Raw genomic sequence first — 14,746 nt, 5'->3', positions numbered from 1 at the left:
ATTCAGTGATTTTATAAAAACAGCTAGGAAGCACAATTTAGCAGTGGGTTGCAGAGAAAAAGAAATATGCTGGCAAAAAAATCCAATTGAGTGATTAAACAGCTCTTCATTTTCTGGCTTTATTTTTATGCTAACAAATTTGTTCTCTGAAAAGTGTCCACAAAGCCAAGTCTCTGATTAACACCTTTGTAAGGATGGTTTTTCACCTATTACTAAATTAAACTTGCTTCATTGGAAAGGCAGCAAGATGCATCCTCATTTCAATGTCTACTGAAATAATACAGGTTGACACCAGGAAACATTAACGCCACTGCATCCTTGCTGCTTTCTCATGTGGAAGTCTGTTTAATGTGAAAACAAGGTGATATCTAATAAGCACACAGGTAAGGAATTAAGAAAATCTTTATTTAAGGGTGAAAATGTTTCTCACAAAATCGTTGCCCCAATGCATCATTGAAATTCAAGCTGGAAAGATGATTTTAATATATCACTTGTACATTTTGTATTGCTCTTCTGATGACAATGTAGTTTGTTTTTGTCAATTACCATTTTAATAATACGGTAAAGAAAATTAAGTGGATTTTTAAAAGAAAACTATACTGTCAATATACTATTAAAACAAATTAAAATGGTAAAAGTTATTGTACTTTAAGTAAAAATAAAAGAGCAAAAATATCAATCCCAGTTTTGGATTACTTTAATTAACAAAAAAAATGCATATAGCAGAGGATAGTTTTAATCTGCCTACCTCTGGGTTATGGGCCCAGCATGCTTCCATTGCAGTACTCTGCTGCACATGTAAGTGCAAGAGATCCTGAAGCACTCACTCATCATGGGAAAGTACCAATGTGTTTCTTCGTTGGTGGATGGAAGAAACATCTTACAAAAACTCTCCAGATTATTGACTTTTTAAAGTTTTTCTAGGAAACGTTTTAGATGAATGCTTATTAGCCTTTGTCAGTATGTACTTTTGCAAAGTGTCTCTGTGGCGCAATCAGTTAGTGTGTACGGCTATAAACCAAAAGGTTGGTGGTTCAATCCCACCCAGGGACGTAATTGACCTTGTTATCAGATTTTGGTGATCTTTAAGTAGACAAGTCAAAATTTCAAACCCCCTCTTATGGTGTAGGGTACCTGGCCTTCTCTGATGTAATCAGAGTTAGATTTGATTCAGTGATTTTATAAAAACAGCTAGGAAGCACAATTTAGCAGTGGGTTGCAGAGAAAAAGAAATATGCTGGCAAAAAAAATCCAATTGAGTGATTAAACAGCTCTTAATTTTCTGGCTTTATTTTTATGCTAACAAATTTGTTCTTTGAAAAGTGTCCACAAAGCCAAGTCTCTGATTAACACCTTTGTAGGGATGGTTTTTAACCTATTACTAAATTAAATTTGCTTCATTGGAAAGGCAGCAAGATGCATCCTCATTTCAATGTCTACTGAAATAATACGGGTTGACACAAGGAAACATTAACGCCACTGCATCCTTGCTGCTTTCTCATGTGGAAGTCTGTTTAATGTGAAAACAAGGTGATATCTAATTAGCACACAGGTAAGGAATTAAGAAAATCTTTATTTAAGGGTGAAGATGTTTCTCACAAAATCGTTGCCCCAATGCATCATTGAAAGTCAAGCTGGAAAGATGATTTTAATATATCACTTGTACATTTTGTATTGCTCTTCTGGTGACAATGTAGTTTGTTTTTGTCAATTACCCTTTTAATAATAGGGTAAAGAAAATTAAGAGGATTTTTTAAAGAAAACTATACTGTCAATATACTATTAAAACAAATTAAAATGGTAAAAGTTATTGTACTTTAAGTAAAAATAAAAGAGCAAAAATATCAATCCCAGTTTTGATTACTTAAATTAACAAAAAAATATGCATATAGCAAAGGATAGTTTCATTCTGCCTACCTCTGGGTTATGGGCCCAGCATGCTTCCATTGCAGTACTCTGCTGCACATGTAAGTGCAAGAGATCCTGAAGCACTCAATCATCATGGGAAAGTACCAATGTGTTTCTTCGTTGGTTGATGGAAGAAACATCTTACAAAAACTCTCCAGATTATTGACTTTTTAAAGTTTTTCTAGGAAACGTTTTAGATGAATGCTTATTAGCCTTTGTCAGTATGTACTTTTGCAAAGTGTCTCTGTGGCGCAATCAGTTAGTGAATATGGCTATTAACCAAAAGGTTGGTGGTTCAATCCCACCCAGGGACGTAATTGACCTTGTTATCAGATTTTGGTGATCTTTAAGTAGACAAGTCAAAATTTCAAACCCCCTCTTATGGTTTAGGGTACCTGGCCTTCTCTGATGTAATCAGAGTTAGATTTGATTCAGTGATTTTATAAAAACAGCTAGGAAGCACAATTTAGCAGTGGGTTGCAGAGAAAAAGAAATATGCTGGCAAAAAAATCCAATTGAGTGATTAAACAGCTCTTCATTTTCTGGCTTTATTTTTATGCTAACAAATTTGTTCTCTGAAAAGTGTCCACAAAGCCAAGTCTCTGATTAACACCTTTGTAAGGATGGTTTTTCACCTATTACTAAATTAAACTTGCTTCATTGGAAAGGCAGCAAGATGCATCCTCATTTCAATGTCTACTGAAATAATACAGGTTGACACCAGGAAACATTAACGCCACTGCATCCTTGCTGCTTTCTCATGTGGAAGTCTGTTTAATGTGAAAACAAGGTGATATCTAATTAGCACACAGGTAAGGAATTAAGAAAATCTTTATTTAAGGGTGAAAATGTTTCTCACAAAATCGTTGCCCCAATGCATCATTGAAATTCAAGCTGGAAAGATGATTTTAATATATCACTTGTACATTTTGTATTGCTCTTCTGATGACAATGTAGTTTGTTTTTGTCAATTACCATATTAATAATAGGGTAAAGAAAATTAAGTGGATTTTTAAAAGAAAACAATACTTTCAATATACTATTAAAACAAATTAAAATGGTAAAAGTTATTGTACTTTAATGAAAAATAAAAGAGCAAAAATATCAATCCCAGTTTTGGATTACTTTTATTAACAAAAAAAATGCATATAGCAGAGGATAGTTTTAATCTGCCTACCTCTGGGTTATGGGCCCAGCATGCTTCCATTGCAGTACTCTGCTGCACATGTAAGTGCAAGAGATCCTGAAGCACTCACTCATCATGGGAAAGTACCAATGTGTTTCTTCGTTGGTGGATGGAAGAAACATCTTACAAAAACTCTCCAGATTATTGACTTTTTAAAGTTTTTCTAGGAAACGTTTTAGATGAATGCTTATTAGCCTTTGTCAGTATGAACTTTTGCAAAGTGTCTCTGTGGCGCAATCAGTTAGTGTGTACGGCTATAAACCAAAAGGTGGGTGGTTCAATCCCACCCAGGGACGTAATTGACCTTGTTATCAGATTTTGGTGATCTTTAAGTAGACAAGTCAAAATTTCAAACCCCCTCTTATGGTGTAGGGTACCTGGCCTTCTCTGATGTAATCAGAGTTAGATTTGATTCAGTGATTTTATAAAAACAGCTAGGAAGCACAGTTTAGCAGTGGGTTGCAGAGAAAAAGAAATATGCTGGCAAAAAAATCCAATTGAGTGATTAAACAGCTCTTCATTTTCTGGCTTTATTTTTATGCTAACAAATTTGTTCTCTGAAAAGTGTCCACAAAGCCAAGTCTCTGATTAACACCTTTGTAAGGATGGTTTTTCACCTATTACTAAATTAAACTTGCTTCATTGGAAAGGCAGCAAGATGCATCCTCATTTCAATGTCTACTGAAATAATACAGGTTGACACCAGGAAACATTAACGCCACTGCATCCTTGCTGCTTTCTCATGTGGAAGTCTGTTTAATGTGAAAACAAGGTGATATCTAATTAGCACACAGGTAAGGAATTAAGAAAATCTTTATTTAAGGGTGAAAATGTTTCTCACAAAATCGTTGCTCCAATGCATCATTGAAATTCAAGCTGGAAAGATGATTTTAATATATCACTTGTACATTTTGTATTGCTCTTCTGATGACAATGTAGTTTGTTTTTGTCAATTACCATTTTAATAATAGGGTAAAGAAAATTAAGTGGATTTTTAAAAGAAAACAATACTTTCAATATACTATTAAAACAAATTAAAATGGTAAAAGTTATTGTACTTTAATGAAAAATAAAAGCGCAAAAATATCAATCCCAGTTTTGGATTACTTTAATTAACAAAAAAAATGCATATAGCAGAGGATAGTTTTAATCTGCCTACCTCTGGGTTATGGGCCCAGCATGCTTCCATTGCAGTACTCTGCTGCACATGTAAGTGCAAGAGATCCTGAAGCACTCACTCATCATGGGAAAGTACCAATGTGTTTCTTCGTTGGTGGATGGAAGAAACATCTTACAAAAACTCTCCAGATTATTGACTTTTTAAAGTTTTTCTAGGAAACGTTTTAAATGAATGCTTATTAGCCTTTGTCAGTATGTACTTTTGCAAAGTGTCTCTGTGGTGCAATCAGTTAGTGTGTACGGCTATAAACCAAAAGGTTGGTGGTTCAATCCCACCCAGGGACGTAATTGACCTTGTTATCAGATTTTGGTGATCTTTAAGTAGACAAGTCAAAATTTCAAACCCCCTCTTATGGTGTAGGGTACCTGGCCTTCTCTGATGTAATCAGAGTTAGATTTGATTCAGTGATTTTATAAAAACAGCTAGGAAGCACAATTTAGCAGTGGGTTGCAGAGAAAAAGAAATATGCTGGCAAAAAAAATCCAATTGAGTGATTAAACAGCTCTTAATTTTCTGGATTTATTTTTATGCTAACAAATTTGTTCTTTTAAAAGTGTCCACAAAGCCAAGTCTCTGATTAACACCTTTGTAGGGATGGTTTTTAACCTATTACTAAATTAAATTTGCTTCATTGGAAAGGCAGCAAGATGCATCCTCATTTCAATGTCTACTGAAATAATACGGGTTGACACAAGGAAACATTAACGCCACTGCATCCTTGCTGCTTTCTCATGTGGAAGTCTGTTTAATGTGAAAACAAGGTGATATCTAATTAGCACACAGGTAAGGAATTAAGAATATCTTTATTTAAGGGTGAAGATGTTTCTCACAAAATCGTTGCCCCAATGCATCATTGAAATTCAAGCTGGAAAGATGATTTTAATTTATCACTTGTACATTTTGTATTGCTCTTCTGGTGACAATGTAGTTTGTTTTTGTCAATTACCCTTTTAATAATAGGGTAAAGAAAATTAAGTGGATTTTTTAAAGAAAACGATACTGTCAATATACTATTAAAACAAATTAAAATGGTAAAAGTTATTGTACTTTAAGTAAAAATAAAAGAGCAAAAATATCAATCCCAGTTTTGATTACTTAAATTAACAAAAAAAAATGCATATAGCAAAGGATAGTTTCAATCTGCCTACCTCTGGGTTATGGGCCCAGCATGCTTCCATTGCAGTACTCTGCTGCACATGTAAGTGCAAGAGATCCTGAAGCACTCAGTCATCATGGGAAAGTACCAATGTGTTTCTTCGTTGGTTGATGGAAGAAAAATCTTACAAAAACTCTCCAGATTATTGACTTTTTAAAGTTTTTCTAGGAAACGTTTTAGATGAATGCTTATTAGCCTTTGTCAGTATGTACTTTTGCTAAGTGTCTCTGTGGCGCAATCAGTTAGTGTATATGGCTATTAACCAAAAGGTTGGTGGTTCAATCCCACCCAGGGACGTAATTGACCTTGTTATCAGATTTTGGTGATCTTTAAGTAGACAAGTCAAAATTTCAAACCCCCTCTTATGGTGTAGGGTACCTGGCCTTCTCTGATGTAATCAGAGTTAGATTTGATTCAGTGATTTTATAAAAACAGCTAGGAAGCACAATTTAGCAGTGGGTTGCAGAGAAAAAGAAATATGCTGGCAAAAAAATCCAATTGAGTGATTAAACAGCTCTTCATTTTCTGGCTTTATTTTTATGCTAACAAATTTGTTCTCTGAAAAGTGTCCACAAAGCCAAGTCTCTGATTAACACCTTTGTAAGGATGGTTTTTCACCTATTACTAAATTAAACTTGCTGAATTGGAAAGGCAGCAAGATGCATCCTCATTTCAATGTCTACTGAAATAATACAGGTTGACACCAGGAAACATTAACGCCACTGCATCCTTGCTGCTTTCTCATGTGGAAGTCTGTTTAATGTGAAAACAAGGTGATATCTAATTAGCACACAGGTAAGGAATTAAGAAAATCTTTATTTAAGGGTGAAAATGTTTCTCACAAAATCGTTGCCCCAATGCATCATTGAAATTCAAGCTGGAAAGATGATTTTAATATATCACTTGTACATTTTGTATTGCTCTTCTGGTGACAATGTAGTTTGTTTTTGTCAATTACCATTTTAATAATAGGGTAAAGAAAATTAAGTGGATTTTTAAAAGAAAACAATACTTTCAATATACTATTAAAACAAATTAAAATGGTAAAAGTTATTGTACTTTAATGAAAAATAAAAGAGCAAAAATATCAATACCAGTTTTGGATTACTTTAATTAACAAAAAAAATGCATATAGCAGAGGATAGTTTTAATCTGCCTACCTCTGGGTTATGGGCCCAGCATGCTTCCATTGCAGTACTCTGCTGCACATGTAAGTGCAAGAGATCCTGAAGCACTCACTCATCATGGGAAAGTACCAATGTGTTTCTTCGTTGGTTGATGGAAGAAACATCTTACAAAAACTCTCCAGATTATTGACTTTTTAAAGTTTTTCTAGGAAACGTTTTAGATGAATGCTTATTAGCCTTTGTCAGTATGTACTTTTGCTAAGTGTCTCTGTGGCGCAATCAGTTAGTGTATATGGCTATTAACCAAAAGGTTGGTGGTTCAATCCCACCCAGGGACGTAATTGACCTTGTTATCAGATTTTGGTGATCTTTAAGTAGACAAGTCAAAATTTCAAACCCCCTCTTATGGTGTAGGGTACCTGGCCTTCTCTGATGTAATCAGAGTTAGATTTGATTCAGTGATTTTATAAAAACAGCTAGGAAGCACAATTTAGCAGTGGGTTGCAGAGAAAAAGAAATATGCTGGCAAAAAAATCCAATTGAGTGATTAAACAGCTCTTCATTTTCTGGCTTTATTTTTATGCTAACAAATTTGTTCTCTGAAAAGTGTCCACAAAGCCAAGTCTCTGATTAACACCTTTGTAAGGATGGTTTTTCACCTATTACTAAATTAAACTTGCTTCATTGGAAAGGCAGCAAGATGCATCCTCATTTCAATGTCTACTGAAATAATACAGGTTGACACCAGGAAACATTAACGCCACTGCATCCTTGCTGCTTTCTCATGTGGAAGTCTGTTTAATGTGAAAACAAGGTGATATCTAATTAGCACACAGGTAAGGAATTAAGAAAATCTTTATTTAAGGGTGAAAATGTTTCTCACAAAATCGTTGCCCCAATGCATCATTGAAAGTCAAGCTGGAAAGATGATTTTAATATATCACTTGTACATTTTGTATTGCTCTTCTGGTGACAATGTAGTTTGTTTTTGTCAATTACCATTTTAATAATAGGGTAAAGAAAATTAAGTGGATTTTTAAAAGAAAACAATACTTTCAATATACTATTAAAACAAATTAAAATGGTAAAAGTTATTGTACTTTAATGAAAAATAAAAGAGCAAAAATATCAATCCCAGTTTTGGATTACTTTAATTAACAAAAAAAATGCATATAGCAGAGGATAGTTTTAATCTGCCTACCTCTGGGTTATGGGCCCAGCATGCTTCCATTGCAGTACTCTGCTGCACATGTAAGTGCAAGAGATCCTGAAGCACTCAGTCATCATGGGAAAGTACCAATGTGTTTCTTCGTTGGTTGATGGAAGAAACATTTTACAAAAACTCTCCAGATTATTGACTTTTTAAAGTTTTTCTAGGAAACGTTTTAGATGAATGCTTATTAGCCTTAGTCAGTATGTACTTTTGCTAAGTGTCTCTGTGGCGCAATCAGTTAGTGTATATGGCTATTAACCAAAAGGTTGGTGGTTCAATCCCACCCAGGGACGTAATTGACCTTGTTATCAGATTTTGGTGATCTTTAAGTAGACAAGTCAAAATTTCAAACCCCCTCTTATGGTGTAGGGTACCTGGCCTTCTCTGATGTAATCAGAGTTAGATTTGATTCAGTGATTTTATAAAAACAGCTAGGAAGCACAATTTAGCAGTGGGTTGCAGAGAAAAAGAAATATGCTGGCAAAAAAATCCAATTGAGTGATTAAACAGCTCTTCATTTTCTGGCTTTATTTTTATGCTAACAAATTTGTTCTTTGAAAAGTGTCCACAAAGCCAAGTCTCTGATTAACACCTTTGTAGGGATGGTTTTTAACCTATTACTAAATTAAATTTGCTTCATTGGAAAGGCAGCAAGATGCATCCTCATTTCAATGTCTACTGAAATAATACGGGTTGACACAAGGAAACATTAACGCCACTGCATCCTTGCTGCTTTCTCATGTGGAAGTCTGTTTAATGTGAAAACAAGGTGATATCTAATTAGCACACAGGTAAGGAATTAAGAAAATCTTTATTTAAGGGTGAAGATGTTTCTCACAAAATCGTTGCCCCAATGCATCATTGAAAGTCAAGCTGGAAAGATGATTTTAATATATCACTTGTACATTTTGTATTGCTCTTCTGGTGACAATGTAGTTTGTTTTTGTCAATTACCCTTTTAATAATAGGGTAAAGAAAATTAAGTGGATTTTTGAAAGAAAACTATACTGTCAATATACTATTAAAACAAATTAAAATGGTAAAAGTTATTGTACTTTAAGTAAAAATAAAAGAGCAAAAATATCAATCCCAGTTTTGATTACTTAAATTAACAAAAAAAAATGCATATAGCAAAGGACAGTTTCAATCTGCCTACCTCTGGGTTATGGGCTCAGCATGCTTCCATTGCAGTACTCTGCTGCACATGTAAGTGCAAGAGATCCTGAAGCACTCAGTCATCATGGGAAAGTACCAATGTGTTTCTTCGTTGGTTGATGGAAGAAACATCTTACAACAACTCTCCAGATTATTGACTTTTTAAAGTTTTTCTAGGAAACGTTCTAGATGTATGCTTATTAGACTTTGTCAGTAGGTACTTTTTGCAAAGTGTCTCTGTGGCGCAATCGGTTAGTGTGTCCAGCTACTAACCAAAAGGTTGGTGGTTCAATCCCACCCAGGGACGTAATTGACCTTGTTATCAGATTTTGGTGATCTTTAAGTAGACAAGTCAAAATTTCAAACCCCTTGTTATGGTGTAGGGTACCTGGCCTTCTCTGATGTAATCAGAGTAAGATTTGATTCATTGATTTTATAAAAACAGCTAGGAAGCACAATTTAGCAGTGGGTTGCAGAGAAAAATAAATATGCTGGCAAAAAAAATCCAATTGAGTGATTAAACAGCTCTTTATTTTCTGGCTTTATTTTTATGCTAACAAATTTGTTCTCTGAAAAGTGTCCACAAAGCCAAGTCTCTGATTAACACCTTTGTAGGGATGGTTTTTCACCTATTACTAAATTAAACTTGCTTCATTGGAAAGGCAGCAAGATGCATCCTCATTTCAATGTCTACTGAAATAACACAGGTTGACACCAGGAAACATTAACGCCACTGCATCCTTGCTGCTTTCTCATGTGGAAGTCTGTTTAATGTGAAAACAAGGTGATATCTAATTAGCACACAGGTAAGGAATTAAGAAAATCTTTATTTAAGGGTGAAGATGTTTCTCACAAAATCGTTGCCCCAATGCATCATTGAAATTCAAGCTGGAAAGATGATTTTAATATATCACTTGTACATTTTGTATTGCTCTTCTGGTGACAATGTAGTTTGTTTTTGTCAATTACCCTTTTAATAATGGGGTAAAGAAAATTAAGTGGATTTTTTAAAGAAAACTATACTGTCAATATACTATTAAAACAAATTAAAATGGCAAAAGTTATTGTACTTTAAGTAAAAATAAAAGAGCAAAAATATCAATCCCAGTTTTGATTACTTAAATTAACAAAAACAAATGCATATAGCAAAGGATAGTTTCAATCTGCCTACCTCTGGGTTATGCTTCCATTGCAGTACTCTGCTGCACATGTAAGTGCAAGAGATCCTGAAGCACTCACTCATCATGGGAAAGTACCAATGTGTTTCTTCGTTGGTTGATGGAAGAAACATCTTACAAAAACTCTCCAGATTATTGACTTTTTAAAGTTTTTCTAGGAAACGTTCTAGATGTATGCTTATTAGCCTTTGTCAGTATGCATTTTTACAAAGTGTCTCTGTGGCGCAATCGGTTAGTGTGTCTGGCTACTAACCAAAAGGTTGGTGGTTCAATCCCACCCAGGGACGTAATTGACCTTGTTATCAGATTTTGGTGATCTTTAAGTAGACAAGTCAAAATTTCAAACCCCCTGTTATGGTGTAGGGTACCTGGCCTTCTCTGATGTAATCAGAGTTAGATTTGATTCAGTGATTTTATAAAAACAGATAGGAAGCACAATTTAGCAGTGGGTTGCAGAGAAAAAGAAATATGCTGGCAAAAAAAATCCAATTGAGTGATTAAACAGCTCTTCATTTTCTGGCTTTATTTTTATGCTAACAAATTTGTTCTCTGAAAAGTGTCCACAAAGCCAAGTCTCTGATTAACACCTTTGTAGGGATGGTTTTTCACCTATTACTAAATTAAACTTGCTTCATTGGAAAGGCAGCAAGATGCATCCTCATTTCAATTTCTACTGAAATAATACAGATTAACACCAGGAAACATTAACGCCACTGCATCCTTGCTGCTTTCTCATGTGGAAGTCTGTTTAATGTGAAAACAAGGTGATATCTAATTAGCACACAGGTAAGGAATTAAGAAAATCTTTATTTAAGGGTGAAGATGTTTCTCACAAAATCGTTGCCCCAATGCATCATTGAGATTCAAGCTGGAAAGATGATTTTAATATATCACTTGTACATTTTGTATTGCTCTTCTGGTGACAATGTAGTTTGTTTTTGTCAATTACCCTTTTAATAATAGGGTAAAGAAAATTAAGTGGATTTTTTTTAAAGAAAACTATACTGTCAATATACTATTCAAACAAATTAAAATGGTAAAAGTTATTGTACTTCAAGTAAAAATAAAAGAGCAAAAATATCAATCCCAGTTTTGATTACTTAAATTAACAAAAAAAATGCATATAGCAAAGGATAGTTTCAATCTGCCTACCTCTGGGTTATGGGCCCAGCATGCTTCCATTGCAGTACTCTGCTGCACATGTAAGTACAAGAGATCCTGAAGCACTCACTCATCATGGGAAAGTACCAATGTGTTTCTTCGTTGGTTGATGGAAGAAACATTTTACAAAAACTCTCCAGATTATTGACTTTTTAAAGTTTTTCTAGGAAACGTTCTAGATGTATGCTTATTAGCCTTTGTCAGTATGTACTTTTTGCGAAGTGTCTCTGTGGCGCAATCGGTTAGTGTGTCCGGCTACTAACCAAAAGGTTGGTGGTTCAATCCCAACCAGGGACGTAATTGACCTTATCAGATTTTGGTGATCTTTAAGTAGACAAGTCAAAATTTCAAACCCCCTGTTATGATGTAGGGTACCTGGCCTTCTCTGATGTAATCAGAGTTAGAATTGATTCAGTGATTTTATAAAAACAGCTAGGAAGCACAATTTAGCAGTGGGTTGCAGAGAAAAAGAAATATGCTGGCAAAAAAAAATCCAATTGAGTGATTAAACAGCTCTTCATTTTCTGGCTTTATTTTTATGCTAACAAATTTGTTCTCTGAAAAGTGTCCACAAAGCCAAGTCTCTGATTAACACCTTTGTAGGGATGGTTTTTCACCTATTACTAAATTAAACTTGCTTCATTGGAAAGGCAGCAAGATGCATCCTCATTTCAATGTCTACTGAAATAATACAGGTTGACACCAGGAAACATTAACGCCACTGCATCCTTGCTGCTTTCTCATGTAGAAGTCTGTTTAATGTGAAAACAAGGTGATATCTAATTAGCACACAGGTAAGGAATTAAGAAAATCTTTATTTAAGGGTGAAGATGTTTCTCACAAAATCGTTGCCCCAATGCATCATTGAAATTCAAGCTGGAAATATGATTTTAATATATCACTTGTACATTTTGTATTGCTCTTCTGGTGACAATGTAGTTTGTTTTTGTCAATTACCCTTTTAATAATAGGGTAAAGAAAATTAAGTGGATTTTTTAAAGAAAACTATACTGTCAATATACTATTAAAACAAATTAAAATGGTAAAAGTTATTGTACTTTAAGTAATAATAAAAGAGCAAAAATATCAATCCCAGTTTTGATTACTTAAATTAACAAAAAAAAATGCATATAGCAAAGGATAGTTTCAATCTGCCTACCTCTGGGTTATGGGCCCAGCATGCTTCCATTGCAGTACTCTGCTGCACATGTAAGTGCAAGAGATCCTGAAGCACTCACTCATCATGGGAAAGTACCAATGTGTTTCTTCATTGGTTGATGGAAGAAACATCTTACAAAAACTCTCCAGATTATTGACTTTTTAAAGTTTTTCTAGGAAACGTTCTAGATGTATGCTTATTAGACTTTGTCAGTATGTACTTTTTGCAAAGTGTCTCTGTGGCGCAATCGGTTAGTGTGTCCGGCTACTAACCAAAAGGTTGGTGGTTCAATCCCAACCAGGGACGTAATTGACCTTGTTATCAGATTTTGGTGATCTTTAAGTAGACAAGTCAAAATTTCAAACCCCCTGTTATGGTGTAGGGTACCTGGCCTTCTCTGATGTAATCAGAGTAAGATTTGATTCAGTGATTTTATAAAAACAGCTAGGAAGCACAATTTAGCAGTGGGTTGCAGAGAAAAAGAAATATGCTGCCGAGAAAAAGAAATATGCTGCCAAAAAAAATCCAATTGAGTGATTAAACAGCTCTTCATTTTCTGTCTTTATTTTTATGCTAACAAATTTGTTCTTTGAAAAGTGTCCACAAAGCCAAGTCTCTGATTAACACCTTTGTAGGGATGGTTTTTCACCTATTACTAAATTAAACTTGCTTCATTGGAAAGGCAGCAAGATGCATCCTCATTTCAATGTCTACTGAAATAATACAGGTTGACACCAGGAAACATTAACGCCACTGTATCCTTGCTGCTTTCTCATGTGGAAGTCTGTTTAATGTGAAAACAAGGTGATATCTAATTAGCACACAGGTAAGGAATTAAGAAAATCTTTATTTAAGGGTGAAGATGTTTCTCACAAAATCGTTGCCCCAATGCATCATTGAAATTCAAGCTGGAAAGATGATTTTAATATATCACTTGTACATTTTGTATTGCTCTTCTGGTGACAATGTAGTTTGTTTTTGTCAATTACCATTTTAATAATAGGGTAAAGAAAATTAAGTGGATTTTTGAAAGAAAACAATACTGTCAATATACTATTAAAACAAATTAAAATGGTAAAAGTTATTGTACTTTAAGTAAAAATAAAAGAGCCGGAATATCAATCCCAGTTTTGGATTACTTTAATTAACAAAAAAAAAATGCATATAGCAAAGGATAGTTTCAATCTGCCTACCGCTGGGTTATGGGCCCAGCATGCTTCCATTGCTGTACTCTGCTGCACATGTAAGTGCAAGAGATCCTGAAGCACTCACTCATCATGGGAAAGTACCAATGTGTTTCTTCGTTGGTTGATGGAAGAAACATCTTACAAAAACTCTCCAGATTATTGACTTTTTAAAGTTTTTCTAGGAAACGTTTTAGATGAATGCTTATTAGCCTTTGTCAGTATGGACTTTTGCAAAGTGTCTCTGTGGCGCAATCAGTTAGTGTGCACGGCTATTAACCAAAAGGTTGGTGGTTCAATCCCACCCAGGGACGTAATTGACCTTGTTATCAGATTTTGGTGATCTTTAAGTAGACAAGTCAAAATTTCAAACCCCCTGTTATGGTGTAGGGTACCTGGCCTTCTCTGATGTAATCAGAGTTAGATTTGATTCATTGATTTTATAAAAACAGCTAGGAAGCACAATTTAGCAGTGGGTTGCAGAGAAAAATAAATATGCTGGCAAAAAAAATCCAATTGAGTGATTAAACAGCTCTTTATTTTCTGGCTTTATTTTTATGCTAACAAATTTGTTCTCTGAAAAGTGTCCACAAAGCCAAGTCTCTGATTAACACCTTTGTAGGGATGGTTTTTCACCTATTACTAAATTAAACTTGCTTCATTGGAAAGGCAGCAAGATGCATCCTCATTTCAATGTCTACTGAAATAATACAGGTTGACACCAGGAAACATTAACGCCACTGTATCCTTGCTGCTTTCTCATGTGGAAGTCTGTTTAATGTGAAAACAAGGTGATATCTAATTAGCACACAGGTAAGGAATTAAGAAAATCTTTATTTAAGGGTGAAGATGTTTCTCACAAAATCGTTGCCCCAATGCATCATTGAAATTCAAGCTGGAAATATGATTTTAATATATCACTTGTACATTTTGTATTGCTCTTCTGGTGACAATGTAGTTTGTTTTTGTCAATTACCCTTTTAATAATAGGGTAAAGAAAATTAAGTGGATTTTTTAAAGAAAACTATACTGTCAATATACTATTAAAACAAATTAAAATGGTAAAAGTTATTGTACTTTAAGTAATAATAAAAGAGCAAAAATATCAATCCCAGTTTTGATTACTTAAATTAACAAAA

At 34.4% G+C, this 14,746-nt stretch overlaps 1 non-coding gene across 1 annotated transcript; it reads left to right on the top strand.

Moving 5' to 3' along the window:
- The first annotated feature begins 10,316 nt into the window (after positions 1-10,316).
- On the top strand, positions 10,317-10,390 carry TRNAS-ACU (transfer RNA serine (anticodon ACU)). The gene has a single exon. It is a non-coding gene; the product is annotated as a tRNA-Ser (tRNA).
- The last annotated feature ends 4,356 nt before the right edge of the window (positions 10,391-14,746 follow it).

This window comes from Pseudophryne corroboree, chromosome 3 (assembly GCF_028390025.1).
Source record: "Pseudophryne corroboree isolate aPseCor3 chromosome 3, aPseCor3.hap2, whole genome shotgun sequence".
Lineage (NCBI taxonomy): Eukaryota > Metazoa > Chordata > Amphibia > Anura > Myobatrachidae > Pseudophryne > Pseudophryne corroboree.
The sequence above is the reverse complement of the archived record's forward strand: the minus strand, read 5'-3'. Positions and strand labels throughout refer to the sequence as shown.